At 47.1% G+C, this 21,239-nt stretch overlaps 1 pseudogene; it reads right to left on the reverse strand.

The window, feature by feature from the left end:
* Positions 1-17,962: 17,962 nt before the first annotated feature.
* Positions 17,963-18,548, reverse strand: LOC138069488 (large ribosomal subunit protein uL6 pseudogene; annotated as a pseudogene).
* Between the last annotated feature and the right edge of the window lie 2,691 nt (positions 18,549-21,239).

A 21,239-nucleotide genomic window follows, 5' to 3' on the forward strand; every position in this document is an offset into this window, starting at 1 on the left:
GAATCACCTGTAGAAGTCAGTTTTGTGGTCAGTTAGCCTCTGACTGTCTGGCACAGAGCAGTAGTTCAATAAGTAATTGTTGAATGAATGTCAAATGGACGAAGAGAGAAACCCAAACATCCTTTTGAGTCAGAATTGGGCTCAGACTGTGGTTCTGCTCATTTATTAGAACTGTGTGACTTAATGGCATGTTACTCTGTCTGAGCCTCGGTTTCTCATCTGTGAAATGGGTATATTAATAGTATCTATATCTGATGGTAGTATGAAGAATAAATATAGTAATGTGTAACAAGCACTGACAAGAGTGCTGAACAAATCCAATAAATCTAAGCCATCATCATCATTACTATTGTTCTTATTATGTAGCTCAAATGCCACCTCCTCCATGAAGTCTTCTCTAGTCCTGCAGTTGGAATTAACCTCTCCCTCCATTGAGTTTCTACGATATATTGTTTGCCTCATGTTATAATTAATTAGTAGTCTGCATAACTGATTCCTCTATCAGGTTGTCACCTCTTGGAGGGCAGGTCCGTGCCTCGTTGATCTCTGTATTTCTCAGCCTTTCATACAGCAGTTACTGAGTATTTTCAAAAGCCAGCACTATGCTGGGGCTTGGAGATATTTCTGGTGAAAGATGTGCCCCGTATAGCACCTGGCACTGTGCTTAGGTTAATATTCATGTTCGCAGAGTCCCCCCTTCTTTTTGCTACTCAGTGTCTCCCAGCATCACTGTAGGGTGGGCTGGAATTGGGTGAGGGGTGCGGGTCCAGCAGAGCCCAGGCTCAGCTGACCACAGAGGGGCAGCTCTCCCCACCGTGTGCTGGGAGGGCAGAACTGAGCTGCCACTAAACCGTGAGCAGGTGGGCATGGGGTTGCCTGGTCTCCTTTCCTGCCTGGCATCCTCCTCTGTGGACAGGGCAGGGACCAGCTCTATGCCCCAGCCAAGTAGAGATCCCCCAGCTTTGAGGTCAGACCTCAGTTCCTGCATCCCTGCATCCCATGAGATGTTTCTCGTTAACCATTCAGTGACCTAAAGACAGACTCCTGGTGTGACTTTCAGCAACTTATTTGGCTTCTCAGTCTCAGTTTCTTCATAAGAGGAATTAGGTGATTTAATACCTTTCTAGGTCTCAGTGTTAGTGTGGGTTGGTTGCACTAGGCTGGTGGGTGTGAGCACTGGGCACCAGGTTGACTAGCCTTTGGCCCTTTCTGGGTCTGAGGCTCCCAGGCTGTAAGAAAAGCTGATTTTACTGGTCTCCAAGCTCCTCCCATCCCTAAGAGCCTTTGAGATTCTTTCCCGGGAGCCCAGACCCTGTAAGTGGGCCTTGCCTTCTTCATTCCTGGAGCGTGGGGCAGTCTGTCCCTGAGAAATGGGGTCCTGATGCATTCAGGTCCCAGGGATCCCAGCCCCAGTTCCCCAGGCTTCAGTCTTGGTACCCAGGTACTCAGTGTCTGCCCTAAACCCCACTTTCTCCCCTTTCACCATCTCCGCTTGCACATGTGGCTGAGGCGGTGGTCACAGTCAGGTCCCTGTGTCTGTGCCCCTAACACCCCCACCCTTTTGCCAGAGATCATTTACTGTGTCCATTGCCCACAGCCAGGAGGCACAGAGAGAGGGAAGGAGCCTCTGAAATCAACTGCAAAGGTGTGTGGTAGAAGACAGGCAGGAGGCATGGGCCAGCTTAAGCCCCAGCTGTGAGTAGGGATTCTGGGCATGTGTGGCTCTGACTGCAGAGTTCTGGCGGGTCGTGGACAGGAGGGGTGGCCATGATTCGGCCTCCCCCGTGCACCGCAGCAGGGTCCAACAGTGAGCCTCCAAAGGCAGGGCTGCAGGGAGGAGGTGCTGAAAGAGGGGGCTTGGGAAGCCCAGCACAGAACGCTGGGCTCCCCTCCCCCACCCAGGCCAGGATGAAAGCCCCCCTCCCTAACCCTGGCAGCCCCTGGTCCTCATTAAAGACTCTAATCCTCCAGCCCTGCTGCAGATTCAGAGGCCTCCATCCCCAGGTCTGGAGGGAAGGGGACAAGCAGTGATTTCTCCTCCCTTCACCCACCGCCACCAACTGGGCTGGGCTTGGGCACCTGACCCAGCGGTCAACGGGCATCTGAGGGCCACCAGCATCCCGGGGATGGAGCTTCTGGGAAGTGGAGAACAGAGAAGATGGGCCTCTGCGGGGAGGAGTCCTGGGAGGAGAGGGAAAGAGGAGGAGGTGGTGGCACTGCTCTGACCAAGTGGGAGAGTCCCTGGCAAGAGATACTTCTCCCTTCCCCTCGCCCCTTGCCTCCCGGAGATCCCCCACTGAGGAGAGCCTGGAGGGTGGGCACAGGCAGCCAGTCAGCACCTTTGCTGGTGTAGAGCCAGGTTGGGGTCCCCGGGGCCTCGGTTTCCTCGGCTCTCCAGTGGGGTTGGTCCCTTCCTCTCTTGCTTTTCCTCCGATCCGGCCTCAGGGCAGAAGGGAAGGCCAAGGAACACACTTTGGCAGGTAAGCAGAGCAAGGGCTGGAGGAGGCCGGGGCCAGCCTTTACAATTGGCTCCTGGTTTGAATGGCCTAGTGCCGGCCTGAGTGGTTTCCAACGGCCCAGGGCTTCCTGGAGATGTGTGGGGCAATCTTATTCCTTCCCTTTCACCTCCATTCCTTCAGGGATCTGCTGAGATCAGCTTCCTGGGGCTCTTCATTCTATGCTGCCTAAAAAGGGCTTGGTTGGAAGGTCCAGGATTCTCTGTGCCCACTCATCATGCTCTGCCCTGCCATGTCTGAGGGGCCTCCCTAGCTGGGGGTGCTGGGCTGAGGGCTGCTGGGAGCTCTGGGGAGAGAAGTCAGCCTGTCCTCAGGCAGCCCCCAGGCTGATGAGTTGAGACGAACCCCAGAAAGCAGACTTGGAAACCTAGAAACAGGCGCTGACTCTCATTCGCTCTTGACTGAAAAGGGCATGTGGTCAGTTATGTAGACCATGGACGTAATCAACTACATTTCATCAAAAGCAAGACAAACAAATTACGCACCGTTAGGAAGAAAAGAACACTGCTAATTAAACTCTGACACAGTGCCTTCTTGTTATTGATTGCAGGGCACATCCTGATTTCAGAGATGTTAAAATGTGAAAAATGTGTGTCAGAGAACCAAAAGAAATTTAAAAACATTTCTCTTGGATGCACATTTTTTCCTGCATCTAGTTGTGTTTACTTGCAAGGGTTGTTCCGAGGTTTACGAGGTCAGACACATAAAGCAACTGGCACGCAGTAAATGATCACTAAATGTTAATTATTATTGCTGTTATATGTACTCGAATTTTATATATACGTGGAAATCCTTTTTGCTAGTTTTGTGTTGTTGTAGAGGCTGATGCCTCTGAGCAGAGGAGCCAGGAGAGTTGAGGAGGCCGCCTGGAGGAGGCCCTAACCCATGGGTGGAATTTGCAGTGTATTTATATAATCTCCACTGAGGCATTAGAAGGGGGCACTTGCCAGTCTCTCAGAAAAGCACCACCCCTGACTCATTACCCCTATCAATCAATCAGTGAATCAATCTGTGAATCAATGCCTTCATTAAGACATTTATTGAGCACCTGCGCAATGACGGTCACACTGCTAAGTCCCCCTCCTCCAGCAGCCCCCAGGAGGCCGGCCTGGCCCCTGCCTCTTAGAAGCATCCAGGCCTCAGTTATTCGAACTGGCACATCAAAGGCGGATTGGCCCTGATCCGTCATCAGGGGCTTTTTTTCCATGGATCAGCCCAGCTCCGCCCCTCTCTCACCCTAAGCGGATGGGGTGGGGGAATCTTCATTTCCCAGGCACTTCTAGGCCTTTGTAAAGGCTCTTCTCTCTGCCAGGACAGCCTCAGCCCTATTCTGTGTAAAGCCCCACTCTTTCTCCTTTGTCACAAAGAGGTTTGTTTCAAGCCCCTTCTCGGGGAAGACTTCTCTGAGAATGCCTGACCCCTGGCTCAGCTTCCTTGCCCTGTTTCTTACTAGACTTAGGACAGAGTCTGTACCCTTCGAATCGAACCCTCCTGGGGTCCTGGCTTCTCTTTTGCTTCTGTTTCCCAGCTCAGGTGGTTTGATGCCCGCTGTGCAAGGGCAGGGCACCTACTGCCCAAGTTCTCATCTTCCAAACCCGTGCGGGTACTCACTGGTCCATTCAGCCCACTGAACTATGACAGCCTCCCCTGCCACCTTCCACGTGTTTCCCACATCCTCAACTCCAGCCTCTTCCCGTGCCCCGCATCTGACTGCAGTCTCCCCCTTGAGCAGGAACGGCTGTGTGATGAGCTCTTGCGGGGGGACCCTTGTCTCCCTCCAGCCACAGAGCACTGGCTAAGCTCTCTCCCCACCCGCTCTCCTACCCAAGCCAGCCCTTGGTTGTTTATCGTGCAAGTGCGGACCCCAGGGGCTGAGGCCTTTCCCACACCCAGGACTGAGCTGTCCCGTCCCCAGCTTTCCAAGAACGGACCCTGTAGAGCGCACACATTGTGAAATGATCCTGCTGGGCCCTCCAAGGGATGAGGCCATTTATGGGCTCAGCGGGCTGTTGCTGGCTGCCAAGGGTCAGGCCTGGGACCTGCATGTGCCGGGAGCCAGGACTCAGGCCATGCAGCCTTGGGGGATGGGGGGGCCCGCCTCCTCCCTGCTTGAACCCTTTAGGAGCTGGGAAGCGAGCCTCCAGGCAGCCATCCTGGGCTTCTCTCCTCGACTAGGGCTTTACCAGAGGAGGGAAGGAAATAGACCTTCCAGGCTGAGGGGCAAGACCAGAAATATTATCTGTGGATCCAGTGAAAAGGAAAACACAGGTCTTTTGTTAGACATCAGAGCACTGAGCTGAGCAGGAGGGCCCAACACACACCCTGCTGAGGTGCCCTCGGGGTCCTGGGGCCGAGCCCCACCTTGTGCTGAGGAGGCGTCCGTGGCCTGAGAGGGGCAGAGCCTTGGCTGCTGCCCCCTGGAAAGGAGCCTGGGACCCTGCTGCCTGTCCAAAGCCTGTTCTCAGGACCTCGGGAAGTCTCTGTGTCCTGGGCCCTCCCGCTCCTCTTGTCGTCCTTGCTCGTATCTGAGCCTCTGGAAATGTTTTCTGTCTCCTAGAATCTCTTCCACCAGGAAGCCTTCCTTTGCTATTTAGACCAGTTTTTACCTGCTGATCTTTTCTGTGCTTTTTACCCTTCCCAAAAAGGCTCACTCACAGAGCTTTGCCCTTGAAATTCCGAGTCTTTATTTGTTGGTATCTGTTAGCGAGAGCACAGCCTCCTCCCTAGAGTCTTTGTGGGGAGACTCCCTCATCAAACTCTGGGCTTTCTGAGGACAAGCATGACCTCCCTTCAGACTGGGGGGCTCCCCGGAGTTGGAAGCCTCTCCTGGGGCTTCCCTCAGGCTTGCTTCTGCACCCCGGAGGCTCTCCAGACATTGCCCTCAAGAGGGGACTGTGCCCCACGAGATGCCCTGTTGTGTGTGCCTTGCGAGGGGTCTTCCTTCTCATCCTCCACCATCTTCGCTGTCCTTCCCTGACCAGGGGCAGCAGATTCTGTGAGTGGGGCCGGGTGGGGGAGATGGAGTCCGAGTGAAGGGGGGACTCCTTCTCCCTCCACCCTCTTCCTAGCAGGGCCCCAGAGGACAGTAGGCCATACAACGTCCTTCCTGTGGCCTCCCTCTTGGGTGTGCGGGAGGAGGGCTGGTCTTGAGTTGGGATCAGTGTCAGGGGCAGCCGCTCAGCTGAGGCCGGTCGCTTGGAGGCAGGGTTTGTGGCATGGCAGGAGAAGGGAGGGAATGTGAGGCATATCCTGACTCAGCACTCGCCCCCTTGGTCTGCCTCCCCCCACCGCGCCCCCCCCAGCCCGGGATGGGCGTTGGGGGAGGACTGATGTGATTGCTGAGAACATGCAGATGGTGGAGGCCTGTCTTCCCCTCCCACCCTCATTCCCATCCTGAGTCCCCCTGAGCTGTGTTTGGAGAGGTGACTGGGGACAGAGTGGAGTCAGGAACACTGCCGCCCCCCCACCAAAGATACTGGGGAGGCAAGGAGGGCAGCTGAGGGAGGGGGACGTGGAGAGGGGTGCCTTTTGACATTGTCATTGCTGTGAATATCAGCGACATGCCAAGGAATGTCCCATACATGGAGAGGTTTACTCCTCTGTGGGGACAAGCTGGGGGACAGGATGAGAGGAGGGCTTGGCTAGGGAGTAATGTGGGGGAGGGGTATTAAGAGTGGCCAGCCAAGTGGGAGATGGAAGCCGCTTTAGTGGATTCTAGATCTTTCCATAACTTGATTGTAGGCTTCGTTAAGGCAGGGACCATCTCATAACGCCTCTTAATCATCTGACAACCCCTCCGCAGGGCTGGACGCATAGTAGGCATTCTGCCCAAGCTTCATCTTGATCATGCTTACATGATTTTTAAAGTGGTCTCGTAATATCGGGTCCCCCCAATTAAACTCACACCCATAATCCTGGCTATTTACATTTCTCCCTGTGCCTTCCAGTGTCTTTATAGGTAAAAACTTACATAAGGCTGACTTATGTAAACTCAGTCTGAGTCAAGCTTTTCCAGCAGCTTTGTTTGGCAAGAGAGCGCTGGCTGATGGGGTGTAAACGCATGTGTCACGGTCTCTGCTCCTTCGTTCTGAAATAACCCTTGTTCACAGGCAAGGGGAGCTGTGACACCCTCACTGGGCAGGTTTCCATCCTCCCCTGTGTTTACATTGCTGCCAGGCAGATACCTGCTTCGTTTATCTCCTGACTTGACGGGATTCTGACTTACATAAAAACGGACTTATGTAAGATTTGCCAGAACGGATGGAATACTAATGTGATCGGGGATTGCATGTGTTGGTTGGCTTTGTGTGCAGATCCCCAGCCATCTTGAGCTGGAAAACCCAAATTTAACCCCCCCAAAACCTTCAAAACACCCCAGAACTCTCGAGGACAGTTGTAAGATGGGTATTTGCCATGGCACCCCACTCCAGTATTCTTGCTTGGAAAATCCCATGGATGGAAGAGCCTGGTGGGCTGTAGTCCATGGGATCGCGAAGTCGGACACGACTGAGCAACTTCACTTTCACTTTTCATTCATGCGTTGGAGAAGGAAATGGCAACCTACTCCGGTATTCTTGCCTGGAGAATCCCAGGGACAGAAGAGCCTGGTAGGCTGCCATCTCTGGGGTTGCACAGAGTCGGACACGACTGAAGCGACTTAGCAGCAGCAGCAGTGAAGGCGACAACCTATGATGAAGTTAGGAACAATTTGAAATGAAATCGCCTATCACTAATCTCCATAGTGGGCTTCCCTGGTGGCTCAGCAGTAAAGAATCTGTCTGCCAATGCAGGAGACGTGGGTTTGATCCCTGGGTCAGGAAGATCCCTTGGAGAAGGAAATAGCAACCCACTCCAGTGTTCTTGCCTGGGAAATGCCATGGACAGAGGAGCCTAGCAGGCTACAATTCATAGAGTCGCGAGAGTCGGACACAACTTCGCGACTAAACCACCACCACCATCTCCATAGTATCTACATAAATTGGAAAGAACAATAGCAAATGTATTTGGGAATCATATTCACTTCACTAAGTGAGTGGAGATGTTCATTGCAGTGCTACTATTTAAAGTGAAAGAACTAGGATCCACTGGGGAACGTTGTCTATAATCTGGGTAGATGATGCCACTATTTAACTGCATTGTGCAGAACAGGGGGGGCAGTGTGGGTGAAAAATGGGAAGGGAAGACATTAGAACATTAGAATGTTCGCTTGTGAAAATCCAGTGGTCCTTGACAGGAGGAGGGGGAAGGGTAGGTGGCAGGAAGGAGCCATACTGATGGTCTCGTATCTAGGTGCTGGAATTCCATTCTGAGAGCAAATAAGTTAGTGTCTGGCCTTGAGATCTGCATGAGGGTGGTGGGGAGAGGACGCAGGCAGCAGGCAGAGCACGCAGACTCCCATGGGCAGAAGCTTCTTATCCTTAGAGAGGAGAATGCATCCCTGGGTGGGATGTGAGAGAGAACTGGGAGGCTCTTCCCTTGTGCGAGTTGAGATCCTTCTTGCAGTGGTTTCTGACCCATCCTTTCTTCATTTCTCTCCAGTTTAATTGTTCACTGAGCCCAGGGCAGCTGAGCCTAGATCTTCAAACTGCAGTTCCAGGGACCCTAATTCCCAACCCCCAAATCTGGACCTGAGGTCTGACAAGTCCCAGAAGTGCTGTGGGGATTATGAAGCAGGAGATACAATAATCAGGACCTCCAGGAAACCAGAGCCTGAGCGGAGAAGCTGGGGGCCTACTCTCACCTCCCCTCCTCACTGTGCCCTCCTGCCTCCCCCGCCTCGGAGAGCAGAGAGCCATCAGCCCAAGGCGTCCCTGGGTCTCCGTAGCATCCTCCAGCCGGGTGCTTCTCCCAGAGCAACATGCTGAGAAAGCACTTGTGAAGATGGGGGCAGGGGTGGGGGCAGAGGTCAGGGTGCTTTTTAATTTCTCGTTAGCAATGACAGCTGTAGAACTCAAGCAATTAAGGAGGAAGACTCCTCCAGGATGCCAGAGGCCACCCCACCCCCCAAGCTGCGCACATCTTCCTCCCCTCCTCCTTTTCCATTACACCCCTCATCCTCCCCGGTCTCTCATCCTCCTGGGTCACCCTCACCCGCCCCCACCCTGCACATGCACACATACATAGAGGCTTCCCCTCTCTAGGTCCAGGAAGCTGTGGATTGCAACTATGGGGAGGCAAGGATTGCACGGGGAACCATTTCTCTGGGTTTTAATAACAGGAACAGGAGAGATGGAGCAGGCAGAGTCTGATGGATCAGAAGATGGCTTCTCCATCACTCACTCCTGGGGTGCGCTGGACTTAAACTGTCTTTGGAGTTGGTAATGAGGTTGGGGACATGAAAATGACCAAGGTGCAGCCTTCCCTGCCCCTCTTGACTGAGTGACCACCCCTCCAACCCAGTGTGACCTTCGGGGGGTGTTGGAGAAGGGTCTCAGGTGAAGAGGATGGGAGGAGCTTATCTTTTATTCGGTTAAGATCTCCGGACACTTGACATCTCACAGATTTCCTCTCCATCTTCTCACTGGGAATTTCTCCCAGCAGCCTACTCTGGATCCTGCCCATTTCCTAGACTCTAGTTCTGTTCCCAGCTGTGGCAGGGTGGGTATGTGTGTTCAATACTATTTTTTTATTAACATCAGTCCAGCTGCACAGGCGAGGCTGTGTTTTTGGATGTGGTAGCAAAGCTCTATATCCCAGTCCAAACATCTCACTCTACCCACCAGCTGATAGTTGAACCCCCACCATTAACATTTGCTTCCTTTAAGGCTATCACTATGTCAAATTGCATACACCCTTGGGAAGGGAACCCCTTTTTTGTGAACAAAAGATGTGACAGCTGATAATAGATAAAGTAACAACTGGGGTGGAAGTTGCATGCTAGCCAGGGTTCCAAGGTGCAGGGAGGGGCTGGGGATAATAGGTTTATAGAGAAGATAGACACACTTCATAACTTTCCTCTGCTTCTGATTAAGTCTTTAGACCATGGGAGAATGATAACCCAAACTGGTCTTCTCTGACCTAGAAGAAAAGGAAGCCTCCAAATTCTCACAGTCATGACCATTATCATCAATAGCCTCGTATAGACATGGCATATCAATAATGCAACAAAGAAACTTAACACATGGCTCTTGCCCTCAAGATGCTCACAGCCTGGTGTGGGGCACCCAGCTTACCCGAGTGACCAATGAAGAGCCTCTGAAAGTCTTATAGAAAGGGCTTACATTGCCAAGTGTTATCTTAGGGGTATTAGCCAGGTGGCAGACCAAGGAGGATTTGAAGCAGGGAAGAGGGAATGGTTAAGTTCTTAGGGAGCCCTCACCCTTATGCAGGTGTGAGCAGAAGGGGCCTCAGTTATGCAGAGAGTGGTGAGAACATGAAGTCTTGGACTTACAGAGGGGCATTTTGGAAAATGAATCTCCAGGACTCCAGCTATGGGATAGACGAGAGAGGCATGAATTGAGTGTGAGTCTAAGGTTCAGAGCCTGGGGACCTGGGTGATGGTGGCATTACTGGCAGTGGAAAGGAAGGTCTGGAGGAGCTGTGTTTGGACAGAAGGTGAGTTCTGTTTTAGCATGTTGCATTTGAGGACGTCGTTTCCCATAGGAGAGGACAAAACGTACACATATAAAGTGCAACTTCTTCTTAACGAATTTGCACGTATATCAGTCCTTCACCGCGGTAAATACAAGAACCTAGACATTTTCCCCCCAAACCTGCCTTTGATCAAAATGTTTTCGCTATTTGTGGAATAGTGCCTGGGTGTCCACATGGCACCTGGCCCAATCTTGTGGAGGGGTGTTGGGTTTACGTAGACTGTTGGGTTTATGCCTTCAGGGAGCTTACTATCTAATTGGGGTGACGTAAAACTCATAAAAAGACTATCTGTACCTATGGCTTCTCCTCATACTAAGTGTATTAGTTGTCTGTTGCTCTTTAATAAGCAACCACCGATATAGTGCTAATGCCTTAAAGCAACATCCAATTATTAGCTCACAGCTCTGTAAGTTAGGAGTCTGGCATGGCTGGCTGGGTTCTTTGCTTAGGGTATTGCAAGGTTGAAATCAAGGTGTTGGCTGGACTGAGATTTTATCTGGAGGCTCTGGGGGAAAATCCACATTCTGTCTCATTCTTATTGTTGGCAGAATTTGGTTCTTTGTCACTGTAGGACTGTGATTCCGTTTCCTTGCTGGCTGTCAGCCAGGGATGGTGCTTTGTGCTCCTAAAGGCTGCCTGTATTCCTTGCCATGTGGGCCCCTCCATATTGAAGCCAGCAATGGAACATTAATGCCTCATGCCTTAAATCTCTGACTTCTTTGACCAGCCAAAGAAAGCTCCGCTTTTTTCTCCCATTTTTTTTAAATTGTGGTAGATTACACATAAAATTTATCATGTTAAGCATTTACAATTGTACAGTTCAGCTGTGTTAAATACATTCACAATGTCATGTAAACATCCTCACTGTATGCTTCCAGAATTCTTTCATCTTATAAAACCGAAAGTGTAACCCCATTAAACAATAATTCCTCGTCTCCCCCTCCCCCTGGCCCAGGGAGGAATGGCCACTACCATTCTACTTTTTGCTTTTATGATTAAAAAAATTTTCTTTTGCCACATCCCATGGCATGTGGGACCTTAGTTCCCAACCAGGGATTGAACCTGCACCCCCTGCATTGGAAGGCAGAGTCTTAACCCCTGGACCCTCAGGGAAGTCCCTTGCCAGTATGATTTTGACTGCTCTAAGTACTACATATACATGGAATCATATAGTACTTGCCTTTTTGTGACTGGCTTATTTTACTAAGCATAATGTCCTCAAGGTACATCCATGTTGTAGCATATTAAAGGATTCTGATATCCTGAATGCTAGTGCATTGTAGGTTTATACTGCATTTTGCTTATCCATTCATCTACTGATGGACACATTGGTTGCCTCCATGTTTTAGCTATTGTGAGTAATGCTGCTATAAACACAGTATACAAATATCTCTTTGAGACCCTGCTTTCAATTCTTTTGGGTATATACCCAGACATAGAATTTCTGGATCGTATAATAATTCTGTTTTTAATCTCTTGAGGAATCTCCATACTGTGTTCTACAGTGGCTGTTATCGTTTTACATTCCCCCCAACCGTGCATAAGCTTTCAATTTCTCTATGTCCTCATGAACCCTTATTATTTTCTGTCTTTTATAAAAAATATTTATTTTTTTAATTGAAGGATAATTGCTTTACAATTATGTTGGTTTCTGCCAAACATCAACATGAATTGGCTGTAGATATACGAATGTCCCCTCCCTCTTGAACCTCCCTCCCACCTTTTTATGAAATAGCCATCCTAATGGATGTATAGTGGTATCTCACTGTAGTTTTGATTTATATTTCCCTAATGAATAGTGATGTTGAACATCTTTTCATATGCTCATAGGCCATTTGTATATCTCTGGAGAAATGTCTCTTCAAGTTTTTGCCCATTTTCGAATCGGGCTGTTGGTTTTTCATTGTTGAGAAAACTACTTTTAAAAGGTTCGTGTTCAAACTGAGTGAAGTAAAAGACAAATATCATATGATAGCACTTATACATGGAGTCTTAAAAAAATAGATGCAAATGAACCTATTTACAAAACAGAAATAGAGTCACAGATGTAGGAAACATACTTATGGTTACCAAGGGGTGAGCGAGGGAGACATAAATTGGGAGATAGGGACTGACATATAATGTATGTGTGTGCTAAGTTGCTGCAGTTGTGCCTGACTCTGCAACATTATGGAGCTTGCCAGGCTCCTCTGTCCATGGGATTCTCCAGGCAAGAATACAGGAGTGGGTTGCCGTACCCTCCTCCAGGGGATCATCCCGACCCAGGGATCGAATCCGCATCTCTTATGCCTCCTGCATTGACAGATGGGTTCTTTACCACTAATGCCACTTGGGGAAGCCTGACTTATATACACAGTGTATGTGTACTTAGTCGCTCAGTCATGTTCTACTCTTTGCGACCCCGTGGACTGTAGCCCACCAGGCTCCTCTGTCCATGGGGATTCTCCAGGCAAGAATACTGAAGTGGGTTGCCATGCCCTCCTCCAGGCATATACATGCTACTGATATATAAAATAGATAACTAGTAAGAACCTACTGTATAGCACATGGAACTCTACTCAATACTCTGTAATGAGCTGTATGGGAAAGGATCTAAAAAATGAGTGTGTGTATATATATATATATATATATGTATGTATGTATATGTATACCTGATTCACTTTGCTGTAGAGCAGAAACTAACACAACATTGTAAATCAACTATACTCCAATAAAAATTAAATTTAGAAAAAGATTCATGTGACTAGGTCCGGCTCACTGGGACAGCCTCTCATTTCAAGAGTCAGCCGTGCCATGTAATAGAACCTAATCGCAGGAGTGAGAACTGTACTGGGGTTGCACAGAGTGTGTGCCCAGCAGGTGAGGAATCCTAGGAGGCTATCCCAGAGTTTTCCCTACCACACTCGGAATTAAATACGAAGTTTCTACAGCACCAATTAGACTTCACATGCTCTGACCTCCTAGCTTCCTCTCTCCCCAGCCATTTAGACATTCTCACTTTCCCTCAAAAAGAAGCAAGTTCCAACTTTGGGTACTTCAGGCTTGCTGCTCTCTCAGACATTCTGTGGCCTTCCATATTTCCTCCATGTCTCTGTTCAAAGCTGGCTGTTTGCTGAGCCCGTTTGAAATAGAAATAGCTCCATTCAGCCTGCTCAGTTTCTATCCCCTCTCATCTTGTTTTATTTTTCTGCTTAGCATTTGCTACTACCTGGCATCTTATACATGTATCTGCCTACTTATGCATCACCTTGTGTCCTTCAACTAGAAGTCAGCTCACTGAGGGCGTTAACTTTGTTTTATTTGCTGTTCTATGTCCAGAGCCTAGAATAGTGTTCAACACTTTCAGGGACTCAATATTTGTTGTATGAATGATTGGATGTGTTTTCCTACCTCTTGAGAGCTTTTGAAATGGAAATTTTATTCCAGAGCACAAAACAGATGAAAACTTGTTCTTGTGTTATTTTTGCTTTAAACATTTTTTAAAATTAATTAATTAATTAATTTGGCAGTGCTGGCTCCTAGTTGCGACACGTGGGCGCTTCCATCTACATTGCAGCGTGTGGGACCTTTCAGTTGCAGCATGCAAACTCTTAGTTGTGGTGTGTGGGATCTAGTTTCCTGACCAGGGAATCCAACCTGGGCTCCATGCATTGGGAGTGTGGAGTCTTAGCCACTGGATTACCAAGGAAGTCCTTGCTTTACAGTTTAAAATTTTTAATCACTTTAAAAACTTTTATTTTACTTATTTTCTGCATGTGCCTCACAGTTTCAGGATCTTAGTTCCCTGACCAGAGACTGAACCTGGGTGACGGCAGTGAAAGCATTAAGTCTAAACCTCTGGATGATCAGGGAATTCCTGAACTTAAAACATTTTAACTAGGGCAAATTAAGCACAAAGTAGCAGAAGAAAGGAAAAAATAAATATCAGAGAAAAATCAATGCAGCAGAAAACATTATAGAAGATTGGAGAAGATCAATGAAACCAAAAACCACTTTTTAAGATCAATGAAATGAATAAACATCTAGTCAGATTGAGCAGAAAAAAAGAGAAAAGACACAGATTACCAGTATCAAGAATTAAAGGGGTGACTTCACCATAGATTTTACAGACACTTAAAAGAGAATAAGAAAATATTATAAATAGTTTTACTCTAATGATTTCCATAACTTAGATAAAGCAAACAAATTCCTTGAAGACACAAACTATAGAAGTTTACTCAAGAAGAAACAGATAATCCAAATAGACCTACATCAATTTTTTTTAAAAAATTGGATTTGTTATTGAAACCTCTCCTAGAAAAAAAACTCCAGGCCCAGATGACTTTACTGATGAACTTTGCCAAACATTTAAGGAAGGAAAAAATATCAATTCTACATAAGTTTTCTAGAAAATTATTAAGGAGGGAAATCTCAACTCATTCTATGAGGCCAACATTACTCTGATATCAAAACCAGACAAAGATATTACAAGTATGCAAAGTTATAGACCAGTATCCCTCATGAGTGTTGATGCAGAAATTATTAACAAAACTTTTGTAAATCTAATTTAACTCTGTCTTTATAGATATGCTAACACATCATGGCCAAGTGAGATTTATCCTAGGAATGAAGATTGGTAACATTTAAAAAAAATCAATGTAATTCATTGTACTACCTAATTAAAAAAGAAAAAAAATGACCATCTTAATATATGTAGAAGAAACATTTGACAAGATTCAATCACCATTACTGATAAAAGAACTTCAACAAACCAGGAATAGAAAAGAACTTCCACAACCTGATAAAGAGCCTGTACAAACAAAACCTGTGACAGTAAAAGATTGAATGTTTTTTCCTCTAAGATCAGGAATAAGACAAGTATGTTTACTCTTACTGCTTCTATTCCACATTGTACCAGAGGTTCTAACAGTACAGTAAGCCAATAAAAATAAATACAAGGCATTCAGATGGGAAAGGAAGAAGTGAAATTGTCATTATTTGCTGACAACATGATTATCCATGTAGAAACTCTGATGGAATATACAAAGAAGCTACTAGAACTAATAAATGGATTTAGTAAGGTTGCAAGATACGAGCTAGATATACAAAAATCAATTGTATTTCTATATATTAGTAATGGACAATTGGAAATTGAAATTTAAAATAATACTTAAAAAAATGATTATCCACTGCGCTGGGATCTCAGAAGTTCTTCAGTTCTTTTTTAGAGCATGTCATTAATGATGTCTTAGTTTCTCTGTTTCTCCAGCTATTTGGATGTTCTCCTGTTATTCGGTTATTATTGCCTGATCTTGTCCCCCAATTTTATTGCACAGTCATTCAAAATTTTCCATCCTTTTGTTAGATTCCCTCTACCTTGTACACATTTCCGTAGCTTTGTTTTCTAAACTTCTACTGAGTTTGTTTTTTATTTCTGCTATGACATGTTTGATTTTTAAAACCTCTCTCATGTTCTCTTTTTAGAAAACACTATTCTATTTTTGTTTCATTTTTGAAATATTTTTTCCTTATCATGCTCAGGATATAATGATAATGTTATTTTTAAGCTTTCTTCTTGCTACATAGGCTCAGCTTCCCCCAAGTCATAGCTTTCCTCGGATGTGCCATAAGACTTGGTTGTCTGCTAATTTTTAAATATAAGGGTCTGAAAAGCTGGTTGGAAGTTCTTCTGTGTGTATGTGCGCATGAGTGTGTGTGGCCTGTTGTCTGTGAGCGTCACACTAGGGTGATCTGGTTGGAATAGTTCATTTTGAAGCCTCTGATGTTAGTATCCTTGGTCTTTTCTTCCTTTCAGGTTGATCAGATTTCCCAGAGGTACACCCTCCGGTTTCCATCCTGGAGGACAATGGCCAGTGTTCTGGGAATTCCAGTGGGTAAGAGGACCCAGGTCTCAGCATCCACTATGTGAACATTTTCAGTGAGATACTCCTTCCTTCAGTGTTTCCTGGAATTTCCTTGTTAGAGACCTGTTTTCCCCTCACCAGGGAACCGCTTCAATCCTTTGACTGGCTATATTCGGTAGGGGAAACATCTGATTGCTTTACATTAATTAATTAATTATTTCATTTATTATTTTTAAAAACATTTATTTGACTGTCCTGGGTCGGGTCTTAATTATGGCATGCAAACTCCTTCGTTGCGGCATTCTGGGTGTAGTTCCCACCAGGGATCAAACCTAGGTCCTCGGCATGGGGAGCTTGGAGTCTTAACCACTAGAGCACCAGGGAAGTCCCCCCGACTGCTTTTAAAAAACACATTCCCAGTCCTCTTTATTTACTCAATCCACTTCACGCTCACTTCCCCTGGTAACTGGTGTCACCAATTCCTGCGCCTTTGGCGGATTCTGAGATACAGGTTAGGTGGTAATGGTTTTCATCGCCACCTGTTTCATAGTCTTTACTCTTCTTCTGCTTTCTAGCTTCCAAAATTTTGTTGCTGTTCTCTCCCATTTTTCCTGTCCTTGTGGGTATATACCTTAAGAAGCAAAATAATGAAAGAAAAGTTTGGAAAGCCTTTCACTTTGATTTAGTGGCGTTTCAGGAAAGAGCAAAAGTGGATGCAGGTGTTCAGGCTGGCATCGTTTCCTAGAAGTTCCTTTAATCCATTATTAGAGGCTTTTTTTATTATTACCAGTTCCACATAATCATAGGCCATGTATGTTCTGCTCCGGAGTTAACTTGTACATTCCAAGAGGGCAGAAATTGTGTCGGTCTGTTTTACCATAGTATTTCATTCAGGGGTTGGTACGTAAGAAAGTATCAAGAAATATTTACTGAATTTATGAATCAGGAAATGAGCAAACGAAGTGGCTTCAGAACCTTTATTCCATTCAAAAATTTCCTCAATGATATCAGGATTTCATCTTTGGGAACTGAATAGTATGTGGAAATAGCCAAAAGTTATTTAATGCCAAGATGTGTGACCCAGAAGAGTGAGCAAACTGAACAGGTAATAACAACACCTTTTTTTTTTTTTTTGGGGTTCAAGACAAGGTGTGGCACCAAATTATGAGATTGATTTCCTTGTTTGGTGTACAATGAAGTCTGAGGTCAATTCACAAAAAGAAATAGAGTCCACAGTGTTTTGAGCAAAGTTGATTTTGTTGGCCAAGGCGTGTAAAGCTCCATTTTGGGGATATATAGGATTTTGCAGGTAGTCTGGAAGCAAATGGTATACGATTTGGGGCAAGCTGTAGAGATAGCAGAAGGTTTTGCCCTCCAAGTCAGAAAAAACAAAGTTGGACGGGACGAGGTCTCGGGGTTCAAAGATGATTCTAAGTCTTTGGGTGGCTGAGGTGTGACTGGCCGGGTAAGAGAGTGCAGAAGGCAGCTTTCTGGGAACACACATCCTAGTAGACAGGAGGGAAGGGGCGCTGGGAGAAGCTGCTTCCCCGTGGCCAGAGTGGGGTTGGCAACCGGGAACACTGCTCTACCCTGCTCAAAATGACACCACCATAGCCTGACATGTTTCTAAGCACTCACTCCATGCCAACTCCTGTGCTTTATTTTTAAAAATATTTATTTATTTATTTGGCTGTATCAGGGCTTAGTTGTGGCACAGGCTCAGTAGTTGTGGAGCGAGGGCATAGTTGCTCTCTGGCATGTGGGATCTTAGCCTCCTGCATTGACAGGTGGATTCTTAACCCCTGGACAGCCAGAGGAGTCAACCCTGTGCTTTATGGATACATGTCACCTCATTAGGTTCTTGCCATAGTTCTGTGGAATTGGCAGTGTTATTGTCTCCATTTTCTTTTTTTTTTTTTTTCAAATCAAGAGTTTTTATTGTCTCTTTAAAGGATCACAACTGAGTCCATAGAACCATCTGCTATCTTGTTGTTTCTGCAGCAGGATCACTGAGATCTTATTCATCAGCCTGCTGAACTGTTCCTTTTTCAGATACATAGATACCATCCAAAAATTTTCTGATATCCTTGTTTTTAACTGTGGTGGCTTGCTGAATCAAAGCAGCTGAATTTGACACAAGTTCAATGTCATTTCCTTCAAGAATCAACTCATCTTTCTGGGCTTGAGATACTGAACAGGCAACCCCTGGCCTCATTCGAACCCTGCGTATGTATTTTTCACCCAAAAAATTTCGGATTTCCACAAGAGAACCATTCTCCTGAATAACAACGTTGATGGGGAAGTGGGCATACACCGACCTCATCTTGTAACGGAAGCCCAGTGTAACACCCTTGATCATGTTCTGTACGTGACTACAGATTGTGCGAACAGTGGCCAGTTCCTTTCTATTCCCCCATCATTTGTCAACATGGAGCCTCTTCTTTTTCTTTCCAAGGAGACTGAGTTCTACATTGATGTGATTGAAGTCCCTCCGCAGGGTGCTTCTGGGGCCCTTCACAATAACTGTCCGTCCCTTCAAGTTAATGTCGACATTTTCTGGGATGTCGACAGTCTGATTGCTGAGAACGGTCTTCATTCTCGCAGTAGATGCGGCAAAGAGAGTCCATTCTCTTTTTTAAAATAGTTTCTCTCTTTGTTTATTTTTGGCTCTGCTGGGTCCTCATAGCTGCGAGGGCTTTTCTCTAGTTTTGGAGAGCAGGGGCTACTCGCCGGTGGCCAGGCTGGGGCTTCTCACTGTGGGGCCTTCTCTTGCTGCCTGGCGCCGGCTCCAGGCTGCATGGGCTTCAGCACTTGTGGCTCCCAGGCCCTGGAGCACAGGCTCAGTAATTGCGGCGCACGAGCCAGGGCTCAGCTGCTCTGTGGCACGTGGAATCCTCCTTGATCAGGGGTTGAACCCATGTCTCCTGCATTGCCAGGTGGACTCTCCACCACTCTGCCACCAGGAAAGCCCTATCCCCATTTTCTAGGTAAGAAAACTGAGTCAGAAGGAGAGAAATATAGCGTAGACATTCCAAGGTGGCCCAGCCCCAGAACAACAAAAGGAAGCTGGCGAAAGAGAACACAGCCATAACCAAATTTTATTATATCAGCTGGGGATCCCAAAGGTTTTCTGGTGATTACTCCATGCAATATTTGCTGACTGGCCAATGTCACCCATTTAATTATAAAAAAGTTGCTAAATTGATGATCAACAAAGGGAAAGTTAAGTTTCTCCTATGACAAAATACTTGAACATTCTGGTGATCAAGGTAAGTGATTTTTCTGGGGTGAATATTTTTTAAACTTCATTTGCTATTTTTTTTTTTTCCTAGAACCATAGTGAGTAAGGCAACACCTGAGGTCTCTGGCCTCACTCTAAACGGTGTGGGATCAGGATCCCCCCCAACTGGACTCTGGTTTGAAACCCTGAAAGCATTTGACTGATGTTCTGATATCATTTTTGCTTTCCTGTTATTTCCTTCTTAGAGTATGAAAAGGAAATTCTGGTTTTCAGTTCATTCTTTTATTCAAACCATAGTGGTTTGCACTCTTAAGAGTGCAGGTTTTGGGGCCAGACAGTTTAAATCCCAGCCCTGTTGTTTATTTGCGGTTTGACCTTGGGCAAGTTACTTAAACTCTCCAAACTGTAGTTTTACAGTGATAATTTACGGGGATTAATTAGCTCATGTAAGGCACGCAGTAGGAATGCAGTCAAAGGCAGTATTTCCCACTATCATCGTCATTACTCACAAAGAGCCTACACGTGGCTCCCTGCACCTACAGGCTTGTATTAGTCCTTGGGCTGGGGTTGGGGAGATACAGACCACTGGGAAGTGCAGCCCCTTCTGTATAAGTGTGCTTGGAGAGAGTCCACTTACACACACACCCCAGAGAGCTAACTGCTTTGAACAGCACACTGAGGCTGGCCTGAGAGGTATAGACAGTTCATGCTGTAAGAGCTTTGGGGAGACCACGGAACAAAAGTGCTCTGAAAGTCTTGTTTTAAGAGATGCATTTTCAACTGATGGAGCATAGACCAGGAGGAAGAAACAAGCAATGTGTGTATTTGGGGCTATCAGAAGACTTGTTTGGCTGGAATGGCACCTATACATAGGGCGATAGTGGGAAATAAGGCTGCAACGTAAGCTGAAGCCACATACTCCATAACATTATTGACAATGGGAACAGCAATCACCAATAATTTAATTTCTACTGTGTGTAGGCCAGGTGCTTATGCTTCATCCTTTTCATATATTTTCCTCACTCAATTCTTACTATAACCCTGTGGTATGGGTATTATTACTACAAGTTTTCAAGGAAACAGAACTTTAGAGAGGTTGGGGAGCTTGCCCAAGGACTCACAGCTAAAAGTTGGCAGACCCACAATCTGGATGCACAAATATGCATGCAGACAGTGACACAGACAGACAGACACAGGGACCTAGGCTCGGTTAACAAACAGTTGTGTCCCTCCTCATCCCCTCCCCTCGCTGAATTGGGGGTTAGCTCTTTCCTTCGAGGGATCCAGTGTGAAAAAGGGACCCTTCTGCACTCATGGGTAGGGCCAACCCTGCACTTGACAATGAGCCCCTCCTTAAACTGTGCCCTTGTTGCCTCACCCTAGTTCTGATCCTGGGGAGGGTGAGGGAGCTTTGTTCTGTGGGCCAAGAAGCCCCTCGTTATTCCCAGATCAGGGAATAACCAGAAATTCCCAGGGCCCAGGGCACAGCTCTCCTTTCTGTTCCCAGATGAATAGCAGAATAATCTCGGATTGGTTCCAGATAATCTTTCCTCTGATTATACTCATCCTTCTTCAGCACCCCACCCCCCACAGCCTGCTTGTGCCTGCATCCTCCGAGCAGCGCCCCTCCCAGACCTGGCCCACACTCTCCTGCCCCTAGATGGTGAGTTTGGCTGCCCAGCCTTTAGCGTGGGCCCCTTTCCCCTAGGGGCAAGGTGGTGGGGACAGCTGGTTGGTCCCAGGGGCCTGTGCCGAGGGCCACCGGGGTATGCCCCAAGGGCGGGAAGTTCAGCGCTGCTCTCCCTCGCCCTCTAGAGGCTCAGGGTGGGTGAGGCACGCAGGAGGGGTCCTGGTTGAGGAGGGGTCCTGGGTTTCCAAGGACGTCTGGAAGGTGTCCGCAGTCAGACCACAGCTTCATCTGAAGCCTGCTGTTGGAAGTGCCTAGTGGGGCTGCGCTGTTGGCTCAGGTAGAAGGGGTTCAGGGCCCCCCACCTCTGTCTGGGCCAGAGACAGCCAGAGATGGGGCTCCCTAGTCAGCACCCAGCC

Source organism: Capricornis sumatraensis, chromosome 22 (assembly GCF_032405125.1).
Source record: "Capricornis sumatraensis isolate serow.1 chromosome 22, serow.2, whole genome shotgun sequence".
Classification (NCBI taxonomy): domain Eukaryota; kingdom Metazoa; phylum Chordata; class Mammalia; order Artiodactyla; family Bovidae; genus Capricornis; species Capricornis sumatraensis.